The 26,753-nt window shown below is 44.1% G+C and overlaps 1 protein-coding gene and 1 long non-coding RNA gene across 2 annotated transcripts in view; both read right to left on the minus strand.

The window, feature by feature from the left end:
• The window catches only part of GDF11 (growth differentiation factor 11), a 611,389-nt gene that overhangs the window by 512,899 nt on the left and 71,737 nt on the right, over positions 1-26,753 (minus strand). The window lies entirely within an intron of this gene.
• On the minus strand, positions 804-15,319 carry LOC135050694 (uncharacterized). Its single transcript, XR_010241747.1, has 2 exons — positions 15,235-15,319; positions 804-1,109 (listed from the first exon to the last, which is right to left on the minus strand). It is a non-coding gene; the product is annotated as an uncharacterized LOC135050694 (long non-coding RNA).

A 26,753-nucleotide genomic window follows, 5' to 3' on the forward strand; every position in this document is an offset into this window, starting at 1 on the left:
ACATGTTTGACTCTTGTTGTATTATTCCCGCTAGTTCTTACAGAGAATTATTTAAGAATATATACCACAGAACATACTGTATATTAGTCCACACTGTGTTTTTTAATGGGTTCCTCCTCATTATGTGCCCTCGATGTCAGGAGAACAACGCTGATCTTTAGCATTATTTGTGGTCTTGACTTATGGTCTAGGTCAGACTATTCTGGTTCAGGGTTTGTAAACTTTTATTGGCTCTGAGCTCGGCTGCTAATAAACAGTATTTTACAAGTCTGGCTTCAGCCTGGAGTGCCCCCCTTTTTGTCTATTTCAGGAAAAATAGTTTTACTGGTTCCGGATGGACTGGCTGGAGGCTTCCTTGGCTAAGGAATCCAGAGTAGCAATTTTAAGGTTTGGGAGAGTTACATATCTGTGCTCTCTACACAGTCATAGCAACTGTTTACTCAATGTTTCTCACCTACCTGGCTTGTAGACAATTCCCTATTTCCTAGTTAGATATCCTCCTAATTCACACAGCATGTCTTCCTTTTTTTCCCCATTTATTACTAATATGTGATATGTATGCTACCCACACACCATTTTCAATTATTACTGATTGCATCCTTATGTCATCTCATTTGTGTTGATTGCAATATCGCTTTGATATGCTTCAGAATAGATAAAAAAAATTATAATAATAATTGCTATTATCCCAGTACCAATTTCTGCCTGCTATATAATATTGTAGATTTCAAGTGTTATGTACCATGTCATTCTTTTCCTTATTAAACATGCCTGATATAACTGAGAAATATTCTCTTATGGGGTATTTGGGAAGGACATCTGATTTTTACTGACGCTTCACAGACATACTCACATTGCATTAAATACCATTTGACCATGTCTGTCAGATCTCATAACCGTATTTTACATACTGATTTCATGTCTATATGAAAACATGCAGACAATCAGTGCTTGTAGGAACGTCCTTGTGGGTGTGTGTACCTTTATGCCTGATGTGGTTATCACTGTGTGGTTAGTTCATCTGATTAATTCAGCCCTGCAGTTCAGAATGGACGAACTTCAAGCAGCTCAAGCTGTGCAACACCCCGCAGCATCTGCTCCTGGACCAGCTGCAATACAAAACCCTAAATTAGAGCCTATAGTTAAATTACCAGAAAAAGTTGATGGAAGCAGGACTCAATATAGACAGTTCATTGCACAATGTATTTTAATTTTTCAAATGTGGGCGCGTACCGATCCTTCTAATGGGTGGCATTCATGTGACCGGCGGTCTGCTGACCGACAGTCACATGACCTCCTCCACCATCCCGCCGGCTCAGTATCCCGATGGTCGACATGCCGACCAACAGGGACTATTTCCACACGTGGGTGTCCACGACACCCATAGAGTGGGAATAGAACCCGTGGCGACCGCAGGTCGCCACCGAGCCCGCAGCGTGGCGAGCGTAGCGAGCCTGCAAGGGGTTTGCTGCACTCACCCCTCCCCTGCCGGGATCCCGGCATCGGTAAGCTGACCGGCGGTCAGGAGACCGCCGGTCAGCCATACTACACCCCCTTCTAATGCCTTCATAGTGGGTCTTATGTTAACATTATTAAAGGGCCACCATTTTTAGAAAAGCATGTTAAATTCCCATGTTAAATTCTCTGTAATTCTTTCTGTATTTACAAAGGTGTTTCATGATCTTTTTTGAGCTACTGTACTACTGATGAGTCCGGACTCACTAACTTATGCCAATTAACTTGACTGGTTCTAGAGTATACAGTGGAATGTAGACAGTAGATAGAGGACATGGGAGTAGATTTGCTAAAGGTTCTAAAAATTGTGGTGTTGCTCATAACAACCAATAAGATTCTAGCTATCATTTCATTATTGCATCCTACAAAATATTAGAAAGATTTGTAATGATTGCTACGGGTAACCCCACCTCTTTTCATTGTTAGAAGCTTTAAATCTACCCCACTGAGTTCAAAACCCCCACCAAATAACATCAGTACAGAAAGGGTTTAAATGTTTATATTAAAGATGGATTATCTTATATTGATCCTTCTCTTGGCCTAGAGGAATTTCTACAGATTCACACTTAACCAAGCGACGTAAAGAGAAAAGTAATATACAATGTTCAATTTTTTCTTACAATTTTCCTAGTGAATTCACTTCCACGACAGAAACCTCTGACTGAGAACCTATGAATGTGGGCAGTGTGCAAGGACCTCTGACTCTTCAGGATGTGCACAACCGTAAAGAGCTGAATTTATGAATTACTGTGCCAGCCTACCCCCTTTTTTTTGCATGTTCTTCAAGGAAAACTTTACAGGAAATGCCAAGAACTCAACCGCATGAAGAGGATGGAGTGTGGTCAAACTGGTCCTTGGCCTCTTACTGTCAGTGCCAGAAGAGATATAACCTAAAGCACAAAGAGGATATTCCTTCACATATTGTTGAATGATCTTGATGAACTGTGGCCATCAGTCTATCCAAAAATTCATGAGTTTTTTTGTTTTGTTTATGTCATGGTGTGCCTGGCAGTGAACGGATCATGAATCTGTTGCAGACGTTTAATCAAATGAGTAGTGGGAAATTACAGATTAATAAGTCTGCTTACTATATTTCTTTAGAACCTAGAATATATTTTAATTTCTATGATTGCTTTTATTGATTCTGCAGCCATGGCAAACTATATTTATAGGGTGAAAGTACAAAGCTAATCGGTGCCAGAGAATAATGAGAAGACGAGCACAGCCATAATGAGATCCAGTTAATCAGGAAACCCAGCCAATATTGATTATTAGTCCAGATTAGCTCTTCTCAAACTGTGTGTCATGACACCTTAGTTTGTCATGACTTGGTCTCTGGTTGTGTCATGCACAATGACAGTGTGGTGACAAAAATAAAAAGTCCAGATCTGATCAGTCAGCGCAGGAAGTGGAGGAAAGTGTGCTTTCCAGCTCACCCCTGCTACAGGACATGCTCTGGTCAATCAGCAGAGCGCTACAAATAAAGGATAATAATAATAATAATAATAATAACAGGTATTGCGTGGATTTTTAAAGACAAAGGGCCATATGCAATACGGTCGAGTTTGCTGGAGGTGTATGATGCCCGCTGAACTCTGACTTTTTGTAAAGGGGCAAACTTTTACAAGGCATGGTTTTGTCTTGTAAATTATTGTTCCTTTTAACGTCCAAGTTTGGCCAGCAACCATTAGAAATGTCCCAAATGTCCCAAAGTCTCATCCGCCCCCTTGCTTCGTGCAGCATCAAAAAGAAGCTGGGAGCAAGCAGGCAGCCAAAGTGCACACACATCATCATAATGACTTTTACAGACAAGAATGAGGAGAAGGCAGTGGGACCAAAGACTAAGAGGAAATGTAGAGGAAAAGAGCCATAAGGAAAAGTAAATTACAGTGGTTAAAGAGAACAGAGGGGAAACGCTTGTGTGGTATGTAAATAACCACTGCGAGTGTGTGCTTTAGGTACAATAAAGCTAATTTAAATTTATTTTTGCTTATTTTTCAAATTTTGTGTAAAAAAAAGTTTGAGACCCACTGATCAAGATAATAAACTCCAACACCATTGTGGAAATTCATATTACACATTGGCCCTCATTCCGAGTTGTTCGCTCGCTAGCTGCTTTTAGCAGCATTGCAAACGCTAGGCCACCGCCCTCTGGGAGTGTATCTTAGCTTAGCAGAATTGCGAACGAAAGATTAGCAGAACTGCTACTAAAAATTTTCAAGCAGTTTCTGAGTAGCTCCAGACCTACTCCTAGATTGCGATCACCTCGGTCTGTTTAGTTCCTGGTTTGACGTCACAAACACGCCCTGCGTTCGGTCAGCCACTCCTGCGTTTTTGCCTGACACGCCTGCGTTTTTTAGCACACTCCTAGAAAACGCTCAGTTACCACCCAGAAACGCCCCTTTCCTGTCAATCACTCACCGATCAGCAGTGCGACTGAAAAGCGCCGCACGAACAACAGCAAAACAGCTAAGTTTTTAGTTAAATAACTAAGCGCATGCGAGCTGCATACCATGTGCATGCGCATTTAGTAGCAAATCGCAGCATAGCGAAAATCGGTAACGAGCGAACAACTTGGAATGACCACGATTGTTCATTCTCCAAGGATTCCATTCTTAAAATACTATAGTCAATTAAACAAAACCCAACAAATGACTGGAAAAAACAAAGTCTTACTGATGCAACCTGTGTAGAGTTTGTCTTAAGACTGTAAGTAGTGTGCCTACTCTAATAAATATACCAGAGACTCCCACCTTTGTGTCAAGTTTACAGTATAAGGGGTGGTATTCAATTAGGGCCATTTTTTTCACCTAGGTGAAAAAAAAAGTATCTTTTTGCTATTTTAGGGCGAATGGGGATTCGCAATAGTTAATAGCAGGGCCGTTTTTTCGCCTAGGCAAAAAATTCAGCAGGAGCGAAAAACATGTGGATCAGTGAATACACATGTTTTTCCCTCTGTGCCGGTGAAATGCGGACCGTTTTCATCGATTTTGAGGCCTTTTTTGCCAATGCCTTTTCACAAACAAAAAAAGGTGAAAAAGCATTGCCGAAAATGCCTTCAAAATAAGCGAAAACTGGACTCAATTGAATAGGCAGAGGGGGTGAATTCAATAGCTCAGAGATTACCGGAGCTAATTGAATACCCCCCCTAAATCTGTTTTTGATAAAGAAAGCTAGTTGAAGCTCTTCCTCCAAGCAGAATTTAGGATTGTCCTCTAAATATATGTTATGGTAAGAACTTACCGTTGATAACGGTATTTCTCCTAAGTCCACAGGATCCACAGGATAACAATGGGATATGATGGAGCGACAGCGGATTTGCACCAATCGGTCAAAGCGTTTCCGGCCTCCCAACATGCAATGGACCCGTCCATATATCCCCGCCTCCTTGCTCAGGCAAATCAGTTGTATTCCAAAGCTCAAGGCAGGAGCATCATAGGTAGCCCTAATCAGGCAATAAGAACACACATACACACCCTTCTGTACAAGAAGGAAGAGGTTAGTGAGTAGAAGGATCCTCAAATCAGGTGCGTCAGGGTGGGATCCCTGTGGATCCTGAGGACTTAGGAGAAATACCTTTATCAACAGTAAGTTCTTACCATAACATATATTTCTCCGGCATGGTCCACAGGTTATCCACAGGATAATAATGGGATTTACCAAAGCAATTTAGTGGTGGGGACACTCCTGATTGGACAGGAGAATCATTCACCCGAATTCAGCGTCATGAGAGGCAAAGGTATCCAAGGCATAATGTCTAATGAATGTGTTAATGGAAGACCATGTGGCTGCCTTATATATCTGTTCTGCTGAAGCACTACGTTGTGCTGCCCATGATGGACCTACCTTATAAGTAGAGCGAGCAGAAACATTAGCCGGAACAGGGAGATCAGCTTGAGCATATGCTTCTGAAATTGTCATCCTGAGCCATCTTGCCAGTGTTTGCTTATCAGCAGGTCATCCTCTCTTGTGAAATCCGTAGAGAATGAAGAGAGAATCTGTCTTTCTGATGTCACCAGTACGATCCACTTAGATCCTTAATGCACGGACCACGTCCAGCGATGCATCTCCCGCAGAAAGGCCCAGTACCTGGAAAGCCGGGACTACAATTTCTTCATTGAGGTGGAACTTAGACACCACCTTCGGAAGATACCCAGATCTAGTTCTGAGAACTGCTTTATCTGGATAAAAAAATCAGAAATGGAGAATGACATGATAATGCCCCTAAATCTGATACTCTTCTAGCTGACGCCATAGCCAGTAGAAAGAGAACGTTAGCTGTCAACCATTTAAGATCCACTTTATTAAGTGGTTCAAACAGGGCAACTTGAGGAGCTTTCAGGACTAGACTTAAGTCCCAAGGCACTGTAGGAGGAACAAAAGGAGGTTGAATGCGCAACATTCCCTGGAAAAAAGTATGCACAGCCTGTAAATTGTCAGTCAACCATACAGTCAATGCTGATACTTGCACTCTCAAGGAAGCCACCTTCAAACCTTTATACATTCCTGCCTGAAGGAATGCTAAGACCCTGGAAACTCTGAAAGATTTAGGGTCCATTTTCCATTCACTGCACTAATGAATATAGGTTTGCCATATTCGGCGATAAATGCGAGCTGAGGAAGGTTTCCTTGCTCTGAGCATAGTTTTAATTACCTGTTGTGAGAATCCTCTTGACTTCAGGACAGAGGTTTCAAGAGCCACGCTGTCAAAGACAGTCAATCCAGATGTCTGTGATAACAAGGACCCTGCCTCAGTAGATCTGGATGTTGAGGGAGCAGAAGTGGAAAATCCAGCGACATCCTCTGCAGATCTGTGTACCAATGTCTTCTGGGCTAAGCCAGAGCTATTAGTATCGTGGCACCTTTTCCTTGCTTTATCTTTCTCACCATCCTGGGTAATAGGGTGACGGGAGGAAACACATAAACCAGATGAAAGTCTGATCTCACCGACAGGGAATCCACAAAGATCGCTCTGAGATCCTTTGTTCTTGACCCGAATATGAACACTTTGTTGTTCAGACGGGACACCATGAGATCTATCTCTGGCAATCCCCACTTTTCTACTAGAGTGTGGAAGCCCTCCGGGTGTAGAGCCCATTCGCTTGCCCGAATGGCGTGTCAACTGAGAAAGTCCACTTCCCAGTTTAGGACTCCCGAAACGAACATTGCAGACAAGGCTGGATGATGAAGTTCTGCCCACTTTAGTATGTGACTTACCTCCTTCATCGCTTTTCGGCTGCGAGTTCCTCCCTGATGGTTGAGGTACGCTACTGCCGTTGCATTGTCCGAGCGGATCTAGACTGGTTTTCCCCAAAGGATGTCCTTTGCCTGGATCAGTGCCATGTATATGGCCCAAAGTTCCAATATGTTTATTGGAAGGCAACTTTCTTCCTTGGATCATTGCCCCTGAAAACACAACCTTCCTGACACTGCTCCCCAGCTCTGGAGACTGGCGTCTGTTGTCAGAATTTCCCAATCCGATATCCAAAGGGTTCTCCCCTTGTCCAGATGGGATGTCTGTAGCCACCAGGCTAATGACCTTTTTACTTCTATCGTAAGAAACATAGTCTGTGTTTTTATCGTCTGATGCAACCCATTCCCATTTGGCAAGAATCAGGTGCTGCAGAGGCCTCGAGTGGAATTCTGCATACTCCACCATGTCGAATAGTGACACCATCAAACCCATCACGCGCATTGCTGTGTGAATGGATACCTTTTGACTGTGTAACAAGTCCTGAATCCTTGACTGGACCTTGGATATCTTGTTTAGAGGTAAAATTACTCGATGAAGACTTGAATCCAGTACAGCCCCAAGTGAGTCATCCATTGTGATGAAACCAGAGACGATTTTGCCCAATTTATGAGCCACCCATAGTTCTGCAGACACGTTATTGTCTGTTGCAGATGACATAAGAGCAAATCCTGCGTCTGTGCCAGGATTAAAAGATTGTCGAGGTATGGAAATATTCTTATCCCCTGCTGGTGGAGATAAACTGCCATTACCACCATAATCTTGGTAAATACTCTGGGGGCTGTGGCTAACCCAAAAGGTAGGGCCTGGAACTGAAAATGCTGTTGCAGGATAGCGAACCTGAGATAGCACTGATAGAACAGTGCTATAGGAACATGTAGGTAAGCATCCTGTATATTCAGGGATACCATATAATCCCCTGGTTCCATGGCCAAAATGATGGAACGTAATGTCTCCATGTGAACCCGAGGTACCCAAATGTATTTGTTCAGTACTTTGAGATTGAGAATGGGTGGAAATGACCCATTTGGCTTCTGAACTAAAAACAGGTTGGAATAAAAACCCTGTCCTCGTTGTGCAGGAGAAACTGGAATGACTACTCCTGACTGAAGCAATTTCTGAACTGCTTCTAACAAAGCCCTGGCCTTTGTCTCTCTAGATGGGCTGGTACAAAAAAAACTTCGAGGAGAGTACTTCTTGAAGGCAAAAGCATAACCTAGATACCACTTCCTGCACCCAGGCATCTGTTGTAGACTGCTGCCAGATCTGTGCAAACTGAAGTAGTTGACCCCCACCCTGGGGTCCCCCAGGTGGAGGCCCGCACCATCAGGCTGATAGCTTATTATCTGTTTTCCCAACCGGTCCTCTGGTAGCCCAATGCTTTTTAGTCCAACCAGACTTGTTGTATTGGGCCTGCTTGCCATCACTTTTTCCTTTAGCTTTTCCTTGAGACCGTAAGGGCCGAAAAGCCGGAACTTTAGGTTTGAAATTGTATGTGGAAGGAAACTTGACCTTCTTGGAGTCTGCTTCTGACTCCAGAATATCTGTCAATTCTTTACCAAAAAGAATATCTCCAGAAAAGGGCAAAGATTTCAAAACCTTCTTAGATTCTGAATCAGCTTTCCACGTACGTAGCCAAACTGCTCTGCGAGCAGCTATTGTTGAAGCTGATGCCCTGGAGGCAGCAGTACCCATATCCAATACAGCTTCTTCCAGGAACATTGCAGCCTATTTTATATGAGCTATATGGGATTTTTGATCTCTAGAAGCTATAGAAAAATCTCCCACCAATGCATCAGCCCAGGCAACCACTGCCTTTGCCATCCAAGCTGAAGCCATGGCTGGCCTTATAACTGCCCCAGACAGGGAAAAAGTGTTTTTTTAGAAAACCATCCACTCTCCTATCCGTGACATCATTTAATGATGTTGAAGGCAAAGGTAATGTAGATTTTCGCACTAATCGAATTACATGCGTATCTACTTTAGGAGCCACCTCCCTTTTTAACCAATCCCCAGCTGGAAGACGATAATTGGAATTCCATTTCTTAGGAATTTTAAACTTCTTATTGGGCGTAGCCCAAGCCTCTTCCATAATTTCCATCAGCTGATCTGACCCTGGAAACAGTCTTCACTGTTTTGGGACGTTTAAACACAGGTGCCTTGGTTTTTAACACAGGCTCTGCTGAATCCTCTAAGGATAGAATGGCTTTCATTGCTTTAATTAACTCAGCTATATCCACTGAGCTGAGACCTTCCTCCTCCTCCTCGTATGCCGAAGTAGAATTAATTGAGCTTTCATCTTCCGATTAATCCACATCTGAATAATGTGTAGCCTGTGAGGGTGAAGATTTATTTACCACCGGCTTATCAACTTGTTTTTTTTGAGAAGCTGCTGCTGGAAGTGATACACCATAGGTGGGGAGCTGCATGTAGTGTAACCTATCCCTGGTACAGGAGTTGAAGGAATTATCCGTTCAGCTACACTGGATAAAGTCTATGCAAACACAGCCCAAGGTGGAGCCATCTGCACCTGAATCTGCCTTTTATTATTAATTAACCCCTGGTGAAAGCTAAAACAATTTGCACACAAACCATCCTGAACCAGAACTTGAGAGGATAACACAGCTTTGCAAGACAAACAAGAGATGAGTGTTGGTGTTGCTGTGAGTGTACCTTCCTCACCTTTGCCGCTCTTAGACATGATAAATAATCAACACTTCCACAGTGTAGTACACAATTTGTGACTGTAATCACTTTAAATTTCTTAAAGTGATATAGAATCTGACCCTACCCATGCACCAGCATTGAGGATCGAAATAAACAAACTGACAGAAATATAGTAAAGTCAGCAATCACACTAGCAGTCAGTCACATTATACATTAGTATAATAAGCAATATGAGCACATCATCAACTACAACTACATTTTAAGTATGTAGGAGAACACATTACTGCATCATGTTTAAACCGATCTAAAGTATTCAGACACAATGCGCAAGAAACAACAGTAAAAGTATACTGACTCATATGCAATAGGCACTTATCTAACTATTCATACTCAAAGGGTAGATAGAGACTTCGTGCTGTATAACCCAAACTCAGTAGAATGGGATACAGGGGGACTCACCTCACTTCCAGGACCGATCAATACGTTAACAAATGCTGAGTGGATCAAGATGCTACTAGTGTACACTGCTGCTCCATGAACCTATAGTGAACACAGACGCTCAGTGAACATGGACGCACCAGTCACACAGCCGCCTATGCTGCGACTGGGTCCCCTACGTGTACAGAGTCTGAGACGAAAGCGGGAAACAGTTCATGGCGGGTGACTCGGAGGAAACTGGTCATGAACCGGGGGGGAGGGGCGACAAGAAGAGCATCTGACTCCCCACTGCTGACATTGACCCTAGGCATAGCGGTTACATACTATTCCTAGAGCCTCTGATCCCTAAAGCCTAGCGCTGGTGCACCTGAGGTGGCAGCCGCATCAGCGACTGTTTGGTGGTCTCCTCCCAAAACAGTGTGGCTGTGTCCGTATTCCCCTTCTAAGCGGAACCGATGCCTTATCTTCTCCCCGTGTTCCGACCACAGCCTGGTAACGTCTGCTGGACTTGCTAGTATATCCGACACAGAAGCCCACCGAAACAGCACTGTACTCGTGGGTAAGCATTGTCGTGACCCGGTGGAGAGTTGTTGGAGTGACTCTTTCTAAGGTATGTATAAGACGCTGTTTAGAAAGATCACTCAAAAAAATAGTAAGACTATAAAAATAAAATAAGAAAGCTTAGGGCTGCTAAAAACCAGCAGCCTTCAGACCATGGTCCGGCTCCTGCCGCACCAAACAAAAAAACTGATTTGCCTGAGCAAGGAGGCAGGGATATATGGACTGGCCCGTTGCATGCTGGGAGGCCGGAAAAGCTTTGACCGATTGGTGCAAATCCGCTGTCGCTCTATCATATCCCATTGTTATCCTGTGGATAACCTGTGGACCCTGCTGGAGAAATATCATTACTGGTGCTCAAATCCTGCTGGGACAAGTTTATTCCTTGTAATTCACCCCAGCGTTTTATTAATCCATTCATTTCACTTGCTGAAGCTTCAATATTTCTTATGAGTAAAAACAATGAGACTTAGGGATCAAAATATGTGGATTTCTTCAGAGCCACAAATCACACTGTTTCTACCACTTTGTACAATGTACTAGATAAATGATGGATAAAAACTAGTTGATTTCCATGGGCAACACTTCCAATTGTTGTCTTTAAAATGTTTGATACATCAGCCCCTTAGAACTCATAGATTATATGCCAAGTTTGAGAAGTGTATTTTTGAAAACAGAAGTCTATTTTTGAAACAAATAGTATTGAGTTCTTGGGTCATATAATTTCTGCTAAAGAAAAAGAAATAGACAATGAAAGCAATTCAAAGTTGGCCAGAGCCCTGAGATGTAAAGGAAATTCACCTATTTTTGTGATTACAGACACTTTATTAAGGTTATTTCCAAAATAGTTCAACCTCTAATCTTAACATGTTAGAATCATCCATACAATTGGTCAGAATTCCAATATATAGAAGTGGATGCTTCAGAAACTGAGGTTGGCACTGTTCTGTCTCAATAATTTTACATTCATTTTGCATCCTTGTGCACACTTTTTCAAGAAATTGATTGTAGTTGAGCTGAGCATAACTATTTATTCAAAGGCCTAGAATTACTAGCTATTGACTAGCCCTTAAGGAATGGAGACATTTACTCAGGAGTACAGATCAGCCAGTGAACACCTTGACTATTCATTGCAACTAGAAAGATATCAAAAGAGCCAAATTACTGAATGCTGGACAAACCACATGGGCCCTGTTTTTTTTACTAAATTTAATTTCAGTGGAACCTGCAGATCGGGTTCTAAGAATTATATAACAGATGTAATACTGTATGATGAAAGTTTGGACTAATTCCAGAGTTGGATACTTATTCTACCTGAGAGTAAAATTGTGTTCGCTTTTGTTCCAAAAGTTATCAGGAAATGTATTGCTGTAGCTACTAATCACATTTAGAAGACTATAAAGAGGGGCTTATTTCATATTAGATGGTTAACTGGCATCATCTGTATGTTCCAAATACCCAAACTTGTTTTGCAACATTTCTGAATTGGTGGCCACTGGCCACAGTTAAGACAGTATTGACAGCCACAGATTGTGGAAATAAAAGTTTGCCTCAGTCCTCCTTCTTGTCTCCTGTACTTCAACCTTTGTTGTTGCCTTCTGTTCCATGTAAGGATATCTCCCCACATTTATTGCAGATAATCCACCTTCTAAAGGAATTACCAAAGTTCTAATTTTTGAGAATAGATTTTTATAAAATGGCTTCTTTTTTACCACTAACCATGTTGCCTACTGCTACTATCCCAGCTCATTTATTTTTTAAGAATATCTACAGACTTCATGGCTGCCCATATATAATAGTCTTGGACAGTGGAGCACAGTTCACCTCTCAATTTTGGAGAGCTTTTTGTGATGTTCTTATGATTCAAATGAAATTATTATCAGGATATCACCTGTTTACGTATTTACACAGGGAGGGTAAAACAGATCCTCTAACAATGGGCCCGTTTCAGACCTGAACGCTGCTGTGTGTTTTCGCACAGCGGGATCTGCTATTAAATGCTCATGCATATGCACAGCAATGCGCACGCACATCGGCAAACAACAACAGGCATCGCTGGTCAGCGACAGGCTGGTGCGAAAATTAAAAAATACGTTTTTTGGCTTGTACCAAAGCCTGGATGCTAATCAGAAAGGCAGCATAGACGCGATCACAAAAAACAAGTCACCAAAACCTTGCAGATACACAAATGTAAACAAAAGAAGTCAGTCCTTGCGCCAAACTTGTTCCAGATGTTTGGTGATTGTTTGTCTATTACCAGACATCTGGAACAAGTTTGGCACAAGGACTGATTTCTTTTGCTGGTGCAAAAATTCTAATCGCACAGCCATTCGCACGCTGATTGACAGGAGGAAGCTGTTTGTGGGTGGTAAATGACCGTTTTCTGGGAGTGTCAAGGAAAACGCAAGCGTTCCCAAGCATTTTCAGGGAAAATATGTGACGTCAGCTCCGGCCCCGATCAGCCCGTTCTGATCGCACAGTAGCAGTAAGTCCTGGGCTGCGCAGAGACTGCACACACTGGGCAAATCTTTCAATTGTGAGTGAGCTGCGAACAGGTTTGCAGCTGTCCGCTGACTGAGGGGATTTTTAGCAGCTCGGTGTATACTTGCACAGTGGACATACACTACCCTTGGGCGGCGACTACCTGATCGCAGGACAACAATTTTAGCAGCCTAGCGATCAGGTCTGAATCACCTCCAATATCTATAAATTTACAGCGACTATCAGCAAGAAAACTGGGATGAGCATCTGTCTTTGGCAGTTTACATAGAACCACAGTCAACATACAACTACTACAGAGTCTGGTTTTTGTCAATTCTAGTTGCCATGTGCAATCATTTCCTGTGAGAAGCAACTTCACTGATGTGCCACCATTCCATAAGATACAAAAAAATAGGAAAGTCACATAAAATAAGACAGCAGCTAATTTAAAGTACAGTGGGGGTTCTTCAGGTCGCATCGCTAAGCAATGTGCAGGTACCATCCTGCGCGTGCGCAGCTGCCAAATGCGTTTGTCTCGCAGCGGGTGTGAATGCCTCTGCTTGATTGACAGGCAGAGATGTTCGCAGGGCGGCGCGGCAAAAATGGGGACGGGTTGACTACATGATATGACATGCAGCCGCTCCAATCTAAAAAATGGAGGCAGACCTCTTGCATACGCAGCCTAGCTGTGACTGCAATTAAATTGTTGTCACAGCCACTGGGCAGGCCATTCTGCATGCTGCAATGGACGGACCCCAGCATTCGAAAGAACGGATTGCAGGTTCTGCTTTTTAGCAGAATCTGGAATCCATACTGAATAACCCCCAGTATACATTGCTGGCAGATAAAAAGCCTTTACCAGCTCCATCAATTACTGTAGGAGACAAGGTTTGGTTGTCGACAAAGAACTTAATATTTTACTTCTCCTAAATTCTCTAATATGTTTTTGGACCTTTACAGTATTGTCTATTCCTTCTCCAGTCACTGTGAAATTGCAATTACTGCTTACTATGGGATGAATTCATTCAACATTCCATGTTTCTCTAATTAAACAGGTCTCAGATTGCACTGCTATTGCTGCTCCATTAGTCAAAGTACCATAGTGCTCCAATGCATGTTTCATAATGACATCTCTAGTTCAATTGCACTACCTCATCCACATGACACCAGCCATTCATGTACATGACCTTCCTCGTGATTATGGGATGTCATTTGTATTGCTATGTGAAAAGCAGATGGGTCCCAATTATTGTTGACAGGAGCACTTAATTATGCTTCAGCAATTCCTGCTAAACTGACTGCTAATATGTAGATTATTACAAACTACTCTGAAAATACTAGATATAATATGTCAAGATCTGTTTTAATTTGATTTTTGATTTATGCCCAATGCGGGTAAACATGAATTCATATTCCTACGGGTAGATTTATAATTTAGTAAGGCAATAAATGTGTATACTTAATCTCAAGCCAAATTGTTTTACAATAACAATTGGTGGTTGTCATTCAGATTTCCACTTCTAGGTAGTTAGCCCCCTCCCCCATAAAAAGGGTTTTTGACACATGTACATAAGAACAAATGTCTGACTTGCTAAACCTGCACCTTAGCATCTGAAATGTAGGTTTTCAGGCATAAAAGTGAACATTTAATTCATAAGACCACTACTAAAAAGAATATAACACCTAGAACACCAATCCCATTAAATTGTTAGGAATAAAAACAACAGAAAGGTGCATTTATTTTGTTACATTTTTGACTGGCTAAAAATGCATTAAGTGTAGACTAATTACCAAGGTCCTCCAGAAGGTATTGCGACAGCCGGGATCCCGACAAGCTGTATTCTAATCGCATACCCTCCAGAAGATGTCGGATGGGAGGTACAGGTGGGATGTGCAGATTTATGGTTTGTGCTGCGGGGTTGGGGCCACAATAATGCTATTCACTACAATTCACGTCATCAAGCCACTAGACTGCTCTTTCCTCTGGGGAAAGTGGGCAGAAGCATGAAGCTGGTCTACTGTCATAGGAGTTCAGGAGAGCTCCCCCAATTCTGGGGTCTAATGGACATGCCAGGAAAGCAGACAAGTACATCATAATTCTACTTCAATCTCCACAAGCCTCTGTGCCTTCAACAATAATGAAATAGTTTAGTTTTTTAATTTAAGATAATGGATCATATTTGTCCTGTGTACAATGTCTAAAATGGCTTTAAAATGTTATCTATCTTTAAATGTAATATAAAGTATACCTCATATATGTCTATCTACATAAAGTTATTAAGGAAGGTAAAAAAGTGCCATCACAAGTGATAATCATTGCTAACCTGATGTATCTGGTATGAAGAACATCCCAAATCCAAAAGTTGTCACAATTCAACATCAGATGAAAAGTAAAACGAATGCCCTCCTAAGAACTGAAACATATTCTCAATGATAAAACAGATCACAAATTATTTAATACAATCATTTCAATATCAACACGGTTTAGGTGGAAATGAATATCATAAAACTCTAGCCTTTATTTTCACCTGGTCAGATATTTTGCAGGTAAATTTTTAGCAATTCTGTGACAATGTATATACTTGTACATATTTGTGCTAATAATGTTAGTCTTCTCAATTCTACTATAGATTGACATTTATTTCCAGAATTGAAGCCTTTGCCAGGTATTGTAAATCATCATGTTTTACACGGAGATGTCTTTTGACACCAGGAAGCAAAATATTGGAACATTAGCTGGGACCTCCCTGCACTGCACAACTGTAATATATCTACAGATACAGTATCTATCAAAACAGTGATATGTCTGTCAACAATGACACATTTGGCTATTCATGAACATTGTAGGGCTCATGTTGATATTGACACTTGTCCAAACAGTGAGCTCTAAAAAGCTGCTAGAGTATTTATACCCCTGGTATGTCACACACAATGACAGTGGGGTGATAAAAAATGACTTGGTCCTGTAGGAAACCCTCCTGGATTTCAGAAGAGCAATGGAACGAGAGTGTCCTTTCCCACTCCCCGCTCCCACACCCTGCCCCAGGATGTTCCCTGACCCTCTGACCAATCAGCAGAGCAAAGGGAGGAGAGAGTCCTTTCCTGCTCCTCCCACTCCCACCCCAGGACATTCTCTGACCAATCAGCAGAACAAGCGGAGGAGAGTGTCCTTCCCACTCCTCCACATCACCCCCCACCATTCAAGGACTTACTCTGACCCTCTGACCAATCGGTAGAGCAAGGGGAGGAGAATGTCCTTTTCCACTTTTTTCCCTGCTGCAGGATGTGCTCTGGGCAGTAATCAGCAGAGCAAGGGGAGGAGAGTGTCCTTTTCCCCTTGCTTCAGGACATGTTCTGGGTAATCAGCGGAGCAAGGGGAGAAGAGTGTGTTTTTCATCCTGCTCCATTATATACTGTGTGAACTTGTCAATACAAAGTTCAGTCTGCACCTGGCTTCCTGCAGCATCAGAGAGGTGTTGGAAGCAGGCAGGCAGCTGCAGCAATGAAGATGTCTCAGCATCATAACGTCTGGCATAGCGAGACGCCAGGAGCAAGTAGCCGCAGACTAATACCCCTTTTCCACTGCTGCAATACAATAACAGGTTATTGCCAGGTCAACCCAGGTTGCAGCTCAGTAGAAAAGGGTCCTACAAATATTGTGGCAGTGTAAACAAATGACGCGGTTCATCCAAACAGGGTCGTGTTACAAGCCTATGGAGAGCCGGCAGAACAGAAAGACTGCACATGGGTGCAGTGTAAACCGGGCTGAAGGAGCTGTGTGAAGAGGGTCTGACCCAGGTTGGAACCATGATCAAAAACCTGGGTTGGATCTGAGATTTTAGTGGAAAAGGGGTATTACTAGGACAGGAGACATAGAAAAACTAAAGAGGAAGGAGTCCTGAGGTAAGTAAACTACAAAGGTTAAAGAGAACAGGGGTGCAGGGGGTATTTTTTTGGGACATAAGGGAATTTAATCAATAAAATAGTTTTAAAAATATGAAAAAAGGTGCTGGTACTCGCCTAAAGTTGCAAGTTGATACAAGATTTATAGTACCTTCCACATTTTGAGTATATGAGCAGATGCTTATTTGATTCATCTCTGAAATCATTTAATTGATTTCTTCCTGTTTCTGGAACTAATTCTAAGAATTAAAAATATGACCCAAAAATAATGGAGCTGGTACTCCGTACTATTGAACACCACCAAATTAGAAAGCAGTGGTTTTGTGAAAATGAACAAAATCTTTTCTATTACAGTATTAGGAACTTCTCTAATTGAAAGCTTTGTTAATCTTAGGATCCTGAAGGTCACACTAAGTAATTCTTCTCAACTAGGTGATTAATCGCGCACTACGGGCGCTCTTCACACCGTCGGTAGGGGCTACGCCCCCTTAACCCTTGCACGCCCCAACATTTTTATTATATGGAGTATTTGCGCCATGCATAATTTAGTGAGTGGTGAAATATTGCATGGACAAAGGGCGTGCAATGGTTAAGGGGCTGTAGTCCGTTGTGACGGTGTGAACAGCGCACGATAAGTCACCTAGTAGGTGCTGTGGTTGGGGGAGTGGCAGGTGCAGGGGAGACGTGGATGGGGAGGGGGTGCCGTGGGTGGGGGAGGGGCGGTTGCGGAGGTTTTGTGGGTGGGGGAGGGATGGGTGAGGGGATATCACGGATGGGGAGGGTGCCCGGAGGTGCTATGGTTGGGGGAGGTGCGTATGGGGGGGGGGGTGAGGATGTGCAGATGGGGGAGGGGATGGGGAGGTGCTACGGGTGGGACGGGGTCAGGGGTGTGGGGGCGGCAAATGGGGGAAGGGGTCCGGAGGGGCTGCAGGTGGGGTAGGTATGGGCGTGACGTGTGTGTGGGAGGGGCAAGTGCGGGGCTGTGATGGATGGGGGAGGAGTTCCGGAGGTGCTGCGAGTGAGGAAGGGGCGGGTGGGGTAGAGGGTCTGAAGGCGATGCATGTGGGGGAGGGGCAGGTAGGGGGGTGCAGGTTCAGAGGCGCTGCGGAGGGTAAAGGGGCGGGTGTGTGGGTGTCACGGGTGGGGTAGGGGGCCAGGAGGCGACGCAGGTGGAGGAGGGGCGGGTGCGGGGGTTTTGCGGATGGGGGAGGGGGCCCAGGGGCTCTTGGGTGGTGTAGGGGTGGGTGCGAGGTTCCTGTGGGTGGTGGAGGGGCGGGTGCGGTGGTGTGTGGGTGGGGGAGGGGCACTGTATATGCAGCCAACCATTCACACGTGAGACACTGTCCACATACCCCATGCACGCACTCTATACCCCAGACAGCACACACACAATCTCCTGGAGCAACAGTAGTTGCTTGCTGCTTACTTGCTGCTGGTGCTGCTCCTGCTGTCCGGGTAACGGCGGCAGGGGCTCAGAGGCGGGGTCGTGGCTAGTCTGCAGCAGGTGATGAGAGGGAGCGTGCCGCCCAGTGACAGTGGGTGCGCCTCCGGTAGCTGACAGTGAGAGGGGATTCGGGAGTAGCGGTGGCCGCAGCCGCGGCCGCAGCGGTGGGAGGCGGCCTCAATCTGTGGCCGTGCTCAGCCGCCCTCCTAACCGCAGCACAGGATCCGTGCAGGTGTGCTACAGAGCATCCCCAGCTCCCTCCATACAGCGGGGACGGGGGGGCGGGAGTGGATCTGTGTCAGATGCTTGGCAGCGTAGTGTCCGGCAGCGTCTTGCTGTGTGAGCAGGGACCCAGCAGGTGTTAATCATTTCACTGCTAGTTGCAGGGGTGGCCAATCACAGCGCGGCCTTCCGCCAACTGTCCAATGGTTGGCGGGGGGAGGGGCGGGGTTTGGAAGGAGCTTTCACCTGCTCAGCTGGCGCTGCTGCTGTCTCCGCACAATCTCCTGCACTCACTCACTAATTATATCTATTTTGCCTAGTATTCAGCTATTATCGATATATCCTCCTCTCCAATGTATTATCCTACTCTCCTATATCTCCTATATATTAGGGCAGATCTGTGACTTGTCTCCGCCCAGCATTGTGACTCCACCCAGCGTTAGCAAATGAGTCACAAAGTCACAGATCTGGGCTAATATATAGGAGTTATCCTACTCTCCTATATCTCCTATATATTAGGGCAGATCTGTGGCTCGTCTCCGCCCAGCATTGTGACTCCACCCAGCGTTAGCAAATGAGTCACAAAGTCACAGATCTGGGCTAATATATAGGAGATTAGATAAAATTTTCCAGGCCATTAATTTCCTATTCTTCAGGAATTATACTTGTCATGGTAATCTGAGGTTATATCTACAGGAGAATAATCAATTTGAAACCTGGGAAAATCAACGAACTAAGATGTCCATTTCATCCAGTGACTGATTAAAACTACCACGAACCCTGGACAGCGCTCAACCCATGACAGCATAAACCATGTTGTAAGTACTTCACTACCTGCTGAAACAGTTCATACAGTAGTTGTTAATGAATGTACCTATTGCATGATCGTTGATGGCGCTAGTTAATTTGAGGGCATCATTCAACTATTAACATATATTTACTCCAAGATCTCTACTATCAGTCTACATGAGGTGTGATATAACCTTTTCCGATTAAGAATCCTGGAGAGAGCCTTACCTAGTGGCAATAAATACAGTATATGTGACATAATTGGAGTGAGGTATGACATCACTGGCATGTGGTAAAGTATGCAAACTGCAAAGGACAGAAATTACAAAAAAAGAGCAGACAAGACACTGGTTTTGCTTGTAGTCTGTAGAAAGGGGTAATATAAAACTATGTTCTGCATATACATTCCCCTGTGCTAGTTAGAAGTAAGTAAAATACCTATTGTGATAACCGTCCATTTAAATATTTTCTGCCAAACAACTTTGGCTTTAATTAGAACACCCCTCTCATCCGATCCCATGTTGGAATGAAACAAGTCTCTTACTCCATATATTTTTCAACAGACAGCAAAATCATATTGCTACATTTATTGGGTTGTACTGTACAGTAGCTCTGTATATTGTCCTCTCGCTCTCGCATGCCCAGTGAGTCAGCAGGGGGAGAGACACAGCACTAGGCTGATGCCCTTTGGGGGATATGGCAGCGATCATTGGAAGAGGAAGTTTTCACTCCCGTACTTCAGCATCCAATATGTTAACACATCTTGGCACTGCTGCTTCCTGCTTTGCCTCGGTAGAGGTGAAGCAAGAAGTGTTATACCCACACAATACAGTATGTGCATGTGTAATACACTTAGGTGGTAATTCAGAGTTGATCGCAGCAGCAAATTTGTTAGCAGTTGGGCAAAACCATGTGCACTACAGGGGGGGGGGGGGGCAGATATAACATTTGCAGAGAGAGTTAGATTTGGGTGGGTTATTTTGTTTCTGTGCAGGGTAAATACTGGCTGCTTTATTTTTACACTGCAATTTAGATTTCAGTTTGAACACACCCTACCCAAATCTAACTCTCTCTGTACATGTTATATCTACCCCACCTGCAGTCAGGGCCAGATTAAGCCTTGGGGGTGCCCGGGGCACTTAAGACAGGGGGGCCTCGATGGATGGTGGGGGATGTATATTAAATTGTGCATTCCTCCCAACATGTCCCATTCCAGGAGGGACAAAATTCTCTCTACCTCTGGACTTCCCACTTAATATATATGATTGGCGTCACCTGTGTTGAACTATTTAATTGGTAAGAAAGGAACTTCAACACAGGTGATTGCAATCATAAATGAAGAAGGAAGCCCAGGTAAAGAGCATTTTGTCCCACCTGGAATGGGTCATGGTGGAAGGAATAGATTGTGTATATTAAATTTAAACCAATGGGATATATTAGTTTGAACTAATAGTTTGATAATGCCTGGGTAGTGTTTATAGCTCCATCTAAATGATAGACAACTATTTTAAAAACTTTTCTTGTAGTAGAACAAAGACAACTTAACCTTAAAATACACATAGAAAAATAAATTATTTATCTTGCCACATGCAAGAATAGCAGCAGCCTCTGTACTACTTACACACTGGGATAAGACTCGGGAGGACTCTCTGTGTGTGTCTCTATCTCTAGACCCAAATGGTTTAGTTCCATTACAGTTTACAGGACTCAGACACCCAGGCAGGGAGGAGGAGAAGCTGGGATCCCTGTGTCAGTTGCTGCTCTCTCCACCCTCCCATCTCTCCTCTGGTCAGAAAGCTCTGTCGGTAGTTCATGAAACATGATAATCCTGTGTCTCTACCAGCACTACATACTGTCCTGCTCGCATTCTGGCTGCTGGTTCTGCTGCTGCTGCTTAAGAGGTAAAGCTAGTGATGTCAGTGTGATCTGGACAGGGAGCCCCCTGACAAAGGGGGGCCCGGGGTACAGTATGCCCTGCATCCCCCCCCCCCCCACCCTTAATCTGGCTATGCCTGCAGTGCACATGGGACTTAATTCAGATCTGATCACAGCAGCAAATGTGTTAGCTAATGGGCAAAACCATGTGCACTGTAGGGGTGGCAGATATAACATGTGCAGAGATTTGGGTGGGTTATTTTGTTTCTGTGCTGCTTTATTTTTATACTGCAATTTAGATTTCAGTTTGAACACACCCCACCCAAATCTAACTCTCTCTGCACATGTTATATCTGCTCCCCCTGCAGTGCACATGGTTTTGCCCATTAGCTAATAAATTTGCTTCTGCGATCAGATCTGAATTAGGCCCAAAGTACAGGGCCCAACAAGTTCTGTCATGACAATATATAGGGGCTAATTCAGTTTGGAAATTGTGATCCAACCAGAATTTTTACGATTGCCCCACTGGAGCATGCGCAGCGCCCATCCTGCACATGTGCCCGCACTTTCTGAGGGCAGGCAGCATAAAATGTGATCGCCTCTGCCTGACAGGCGGGCGGGGGCAACGCTCCATTTCCAGGGAAGAGACGGAGCGTTGCGAGGGCGGTGCAGTGCAAACGGGGGGTGGAGGCGGCCAAACGGCGACGTGTCGTGGGCGTGATCACGGCTGCAGGGCTCCTGCGGGTCCAGCTAAGCTGCGCCGGCAGGAGCCATCAGTAATTTCTACGATGAAGCAGAATTGCGGAGTGATCGCAATTCTGCTTCATCAAGGGGGAAGAAGCACCGGTCAGCATGCTGGGCGGCCTTGCCCAGCGATGGGCGGCCCCCAGCATGCAAGAAAAAGGATAGCAAATTCTGCTAATTAGTAGAATTTGCTATCCTTACTGAATTAGGACCTTAATGCAAAAATACCAGTCAAAGTGGTTGTGTACATAGATGCTCAACCACTCACACAGGAGGCCATACTTAGAAGGAGAAACTGCACCTGCCATAGGGCTAGTGCAAGTTTCAATGGTGCGTCTGAAGATATGCCAATTTGAATTTCAGCGTTTATGGATGCTGACAGTGGGTGTCTCAGTCCTTGCAAATCAGGATGCATGGATGTACACAAGGGAAGGACTTTATAGCACCTTTTGCATAAACTCGCAGATGGGTGCCCACCAACAGTCTCACCCACTTCTACGTCCACCTCTGACTCAGGATGTGGAAAAATCAAGCTTTGATCTCAGATCAACCCATGTTAGTCTTGAGGTAATTTTGTACCTGGAATGTACATGGACTGTTTGATAAGTAGAAGAAAATTAAGATTTTACGCTTTTATCCAGTGTGCCTCTGAGTCATGGGCCTAATTCAGATCTGATTGCTGCTGTGCGTTTTCGCACAGAGGGCGATCAGATCCGAACTGTGCATACGTCTGAGCCACAATGCGCAGGCACGTTGGGCAGCTACAACGGGCATTGGCGGTCAGCGACAGGATGGTGCGAAGGATCCATTCACACGGGCGTTCGCAAGGTGATTGACAGGAAGAGGCCATTCGTGAGTGGCAACTGACCGTTTTCAGGGAGTGTCTGGAAAAACGCAGACGGGCACAAGCGTTTTCAGGGAGGGTGTCTGACGTCAGCTCCGGCCCTGATCAGCAGGATTCAATTGCACTGGAAGAGTAAGTCCTGGGCTGCGCAGAGACTGCACAAACTGATTTTGAGCAGCTCTGCTACACATAGGAACGCACACTTGCACAGCGAAAATACACTTCCCCTGTAGGCGGTGACTATCTGATCGCAGGATAGCAAAATTAGCAGCCCAGTGATCAGATCTGAATTAGGCCTCATGACTGAATCTGTACAACTTTTATTCATGAATCCAAAGGGTTTATTTAGTAGGCTTCAGGTTATAAAACAGATTGTGTTTATACCCAAAATTTAAAAGGGCAATGCTTTTACTAACTGTGTTTTACTAGAAAAATCATTACCCTTTTAAATTTTGGGCATAAAAACTAGAGATGAGCGGGTTCGGTTTCTTTGAATCCGAACCCGCACGAACTTCACTTTTTTTTTCACGGGTCCGAGCGACTCGGATCTTCCCGCCTTGCTCGGTTAACCCGAGCGCGCCCGAACGTCATCATGACGCTGTCGGATTCTCGCGAGACTCGGATTCTATATAAGGAGCCGCGCGTCGCCGCCATTTTCACACGTGCATTGAGATTGATAGGGAGAGGACGTGGCTGGCGTCCTCTCCATTTAGATTAGATTTAGAAGAGAGAGAGAGAGAGAGATTGCTGTGATACTGTAGATTAGAAGAGAGTGCAGAGTGCAGACAGAGTTTAGTGACTGACGACCACAGTGACCAGTGACCACCAGAGACAGTGCAGTTGTTTGTTTTATTTAATATATCCGTTCTCTGCCTGAAAAAAACGATACACAGTCACACAGTGACTCAGTCTGTGTGCACTGCTCAGCCCAGTGTGCTGCACATCAATGTATTGTATATAAAGCTTATAATTGTGGGGGAGACTGGGGAGCACTGCAGGTTGTTATAGCAGGAGCCAGGAGTACATGATAAATAATATTATATTAAAATTAAACAGTGCACACTTTTGCTGCAGGAGTGCCACTGCCAGTGTGACTAGTGGTGACCAGTGCCTGACCACCAGTATATTAGTAGTATTGTATACTATCTCTTTATCAACCAGTCTATATATTAGCAGCAGACACAGTACAGTGCGGTAGTTCACGGCTGTGGCTACCTCTGTGTCGGCACTCGGCAGCCCGTCCATAATTGTATATACCACCTAACCGTGGTTTTTTTTTCTTTCTTTATACATACATACTAGTTACGAGTATACTATCTCTTTATCAACCAGTCTATATATTAGCAGCAGACACAGTACAGTGCGGTAGTTCACGGCTGTGGCTACCTCTGTGTCGGCACTCCGCAGCCCGTCCATAATTGTATATACCAGTGACCTAACCGTGGTTTTTTTTTTCTTTCTTTATACATACATACTAGTTACGAGTATACTATCTCTTTATCAACCAGTCTATATATTAGCAGCAGACACAGTACAGTGCGGTAGTTCACGGCTGTGGCTACCTCTGTGTCGGCACTCGGCACCCCGTCCATAATTGTATATACCAGTGACCTAACCGTGGTTTTTTTTTCTTTCTTTATACATACATACTAGTTACGAGTATACTATCTCTTTATCAACCAGTCTATATATTAGCAGCAGACACAGTACAGTGCGGTAGTTCACGGCTGTGGCTACCTCTGTGTCGGCACTCGGCAGCCCGTCCATAATTGTATATACCACCTAACCGTGGTTTTTTTTTCTTTCTTTATACATACATACTAGTTACGAGTATACTATCTCTTTATCAACCAGTCTATATATTAGCAGCAGACACAGTACAGTGCGGTAGTTCACGGCTGTGGCTACCTCTGTGTCGGCACTCCGCAGCCCGTCCATAATTGTATATACCAGTGACCTAACCGTGGTTTTTTTTTCTTTCTTTATACATACATACTAGTTACGAGTATACTATCTCTTTATCAACCAGTCTATATATTAGCAGCAGACACAGTACAGTGCGGTAGTTCACGGCTGTGGCTACCTCTGTGTCGGCACTCGGCAGCCCGTCCATAATTGTATATACCACCTAACCGTGGTTTTTTTTTCTTTCTTTATACATACATACTAGTTACGAGTATACTATCTCTTTATCAACCAGTCTATATTAGCAGCAGACACAGTACAGTGCGGTAGTTCACGGCTGTGGCTACCTCTGTGTCGGCACTCGGCAGCCCGTCCATAATTGTATATACCACCTAACCGTGGTTTTTTTTTCTTTCTTTATACATACATACTAGTTACGAGTATACTATCTCTTTATCAACCAGTCTATATATTAGCAGCAGACACAGTACAGTGCGGTAGTTCACGGCTGTGGCTACCTCTGTGTCGGCACTCGGCAGCCCGTCCATAATTGTATGTACACTGCAGTGCCACTCCTAGATGGGCCCGGTGTTTGTGTCGGCCACTAGGGTCGCTAATCTTACTCACACAGCTACCTCATTGCGCCTCTTTTTTTCTTTGCGTCATGTGCTGTTTGGGGAGGGTTTTTTGGAAGGGCCATCCTGCGTGACACTGCAGTGCCACTCCTAGATGGGCCCGGTGTTTGTGTCGGCCACTAGGGTCGCTAATCTTACTCACACAGCTACCTCATTGCGCCTCTTTTTTTCTTTGCGTCATGTGCTGTTTGGGGAGGGTTTTTTGGAAGGGACATCCTGCGTGACACTGCAGTGCCACTCCTAGATGGGCCCGGTGTTTGTGTCGGCCACTAGGGTCGCTTATCTTACTCACACAGCGACCTCGGTGCAAATTTTAGGACTAAAAATAATATTGTGAGGTGTGAGGTATTCAGAATAGACTGAAAATGAGTGTAAATTATGGTTTTTGAGGTTAATAATACTTTGGGATCAAAATGACCCCCAAATTCTATGATTTAAGCTGTTTTTTAGTGTTTTTTGAAAAAAACACCCGAATCCAAAACACACCCGAATCCGACAAAAAAAATTCGGTGAGGTTTTGCCAAAACGCGTTCGAACCCAAAACACGGCCGCGGAACCGAACCCAAAACCAAAACACAAAACCCGAAAAATTTCAGGCGCTCATCTCTAATAAAAACCTGAAGCTTAGTGTAGCTTGAAACTTTTATTGATTAATCACAAAAATAAGTTTGTGCTGAATATCATCAAAATATAACCACTTCAGCAAAAGGATTCATAAGGGAAATACAAAGTTGGGGTTTTGTGAATGTGGTATGTACATGCATTCACCTAGAGCCCAGTAAGACAGAGGGGGCTCACCTGTGCCCACTGCCATCGGTTTTTTTTTTTTTCATATTAAGTTCTTCCTGGCTAAATGGAGGAGGTGAAACGAGGGTGTAGGCGGTATGATGCAATGGTTAATGCTGATTATGGGGGTAATTCCAAGTTGATCGCAGCAGGAAATTTTTTAGCAGTTGGGCAAAACCATGTGCACTGCAGGGGAGGCAGATATAACATCTGCAGAGAGAGTTAGATTTGGGTGGGTTATATTGTTTCTGTTCAGGGTAAATACTGGCTGCTTTATTTTTACACTGCAAATTAAATTGCAGATTGAACACACCCCACCCAAATCTAACTCTCTCTGCAAATGTTATATCTGCCTCCCCTGCAGTGCACATGGTTTTGCCCAGTTGCTAAAAAATGTCCTGCTGCGATCAACTTGGAATTACCCCCTATGTTCCTACACACAGAGTTCTCCACAGTGTTGATCTATTGCTGATTTAATCATATGAAGCCTTCTATTTTGGCTGGAGTAGGAGGAAAGTGTGATAGCCTGCTATTCTGCTCTTTGCACAGAAACCAGTGGCAATTGTAAGTGGAGTAGAGGAAAGAGGTCCTTTGGGAATATCTTATGGCATATAAGGGGCAAATGAGTACATATGATGGGCATAGAAAGGTAATTTGGGGATATTTGATAGGCATATATAGGGATTTAGGAGGGTC

This window comes from Pseudophryne corroboree, chromosome 2 (genome assembly GCF_028390025.1).
Source record: "Pseudophryne corroboree isolate aPseCor3 chromosome 2, aPseCor3.hap2, whole genome shotgun sequence".
In the NCBI taxonomy this organism is placed as follows: Eukaryota; Metazoa; Chordata; class Amphibia; order Anura; family Myobatrachidae; genus Pseudophryne; species Pseudophryne corroboree.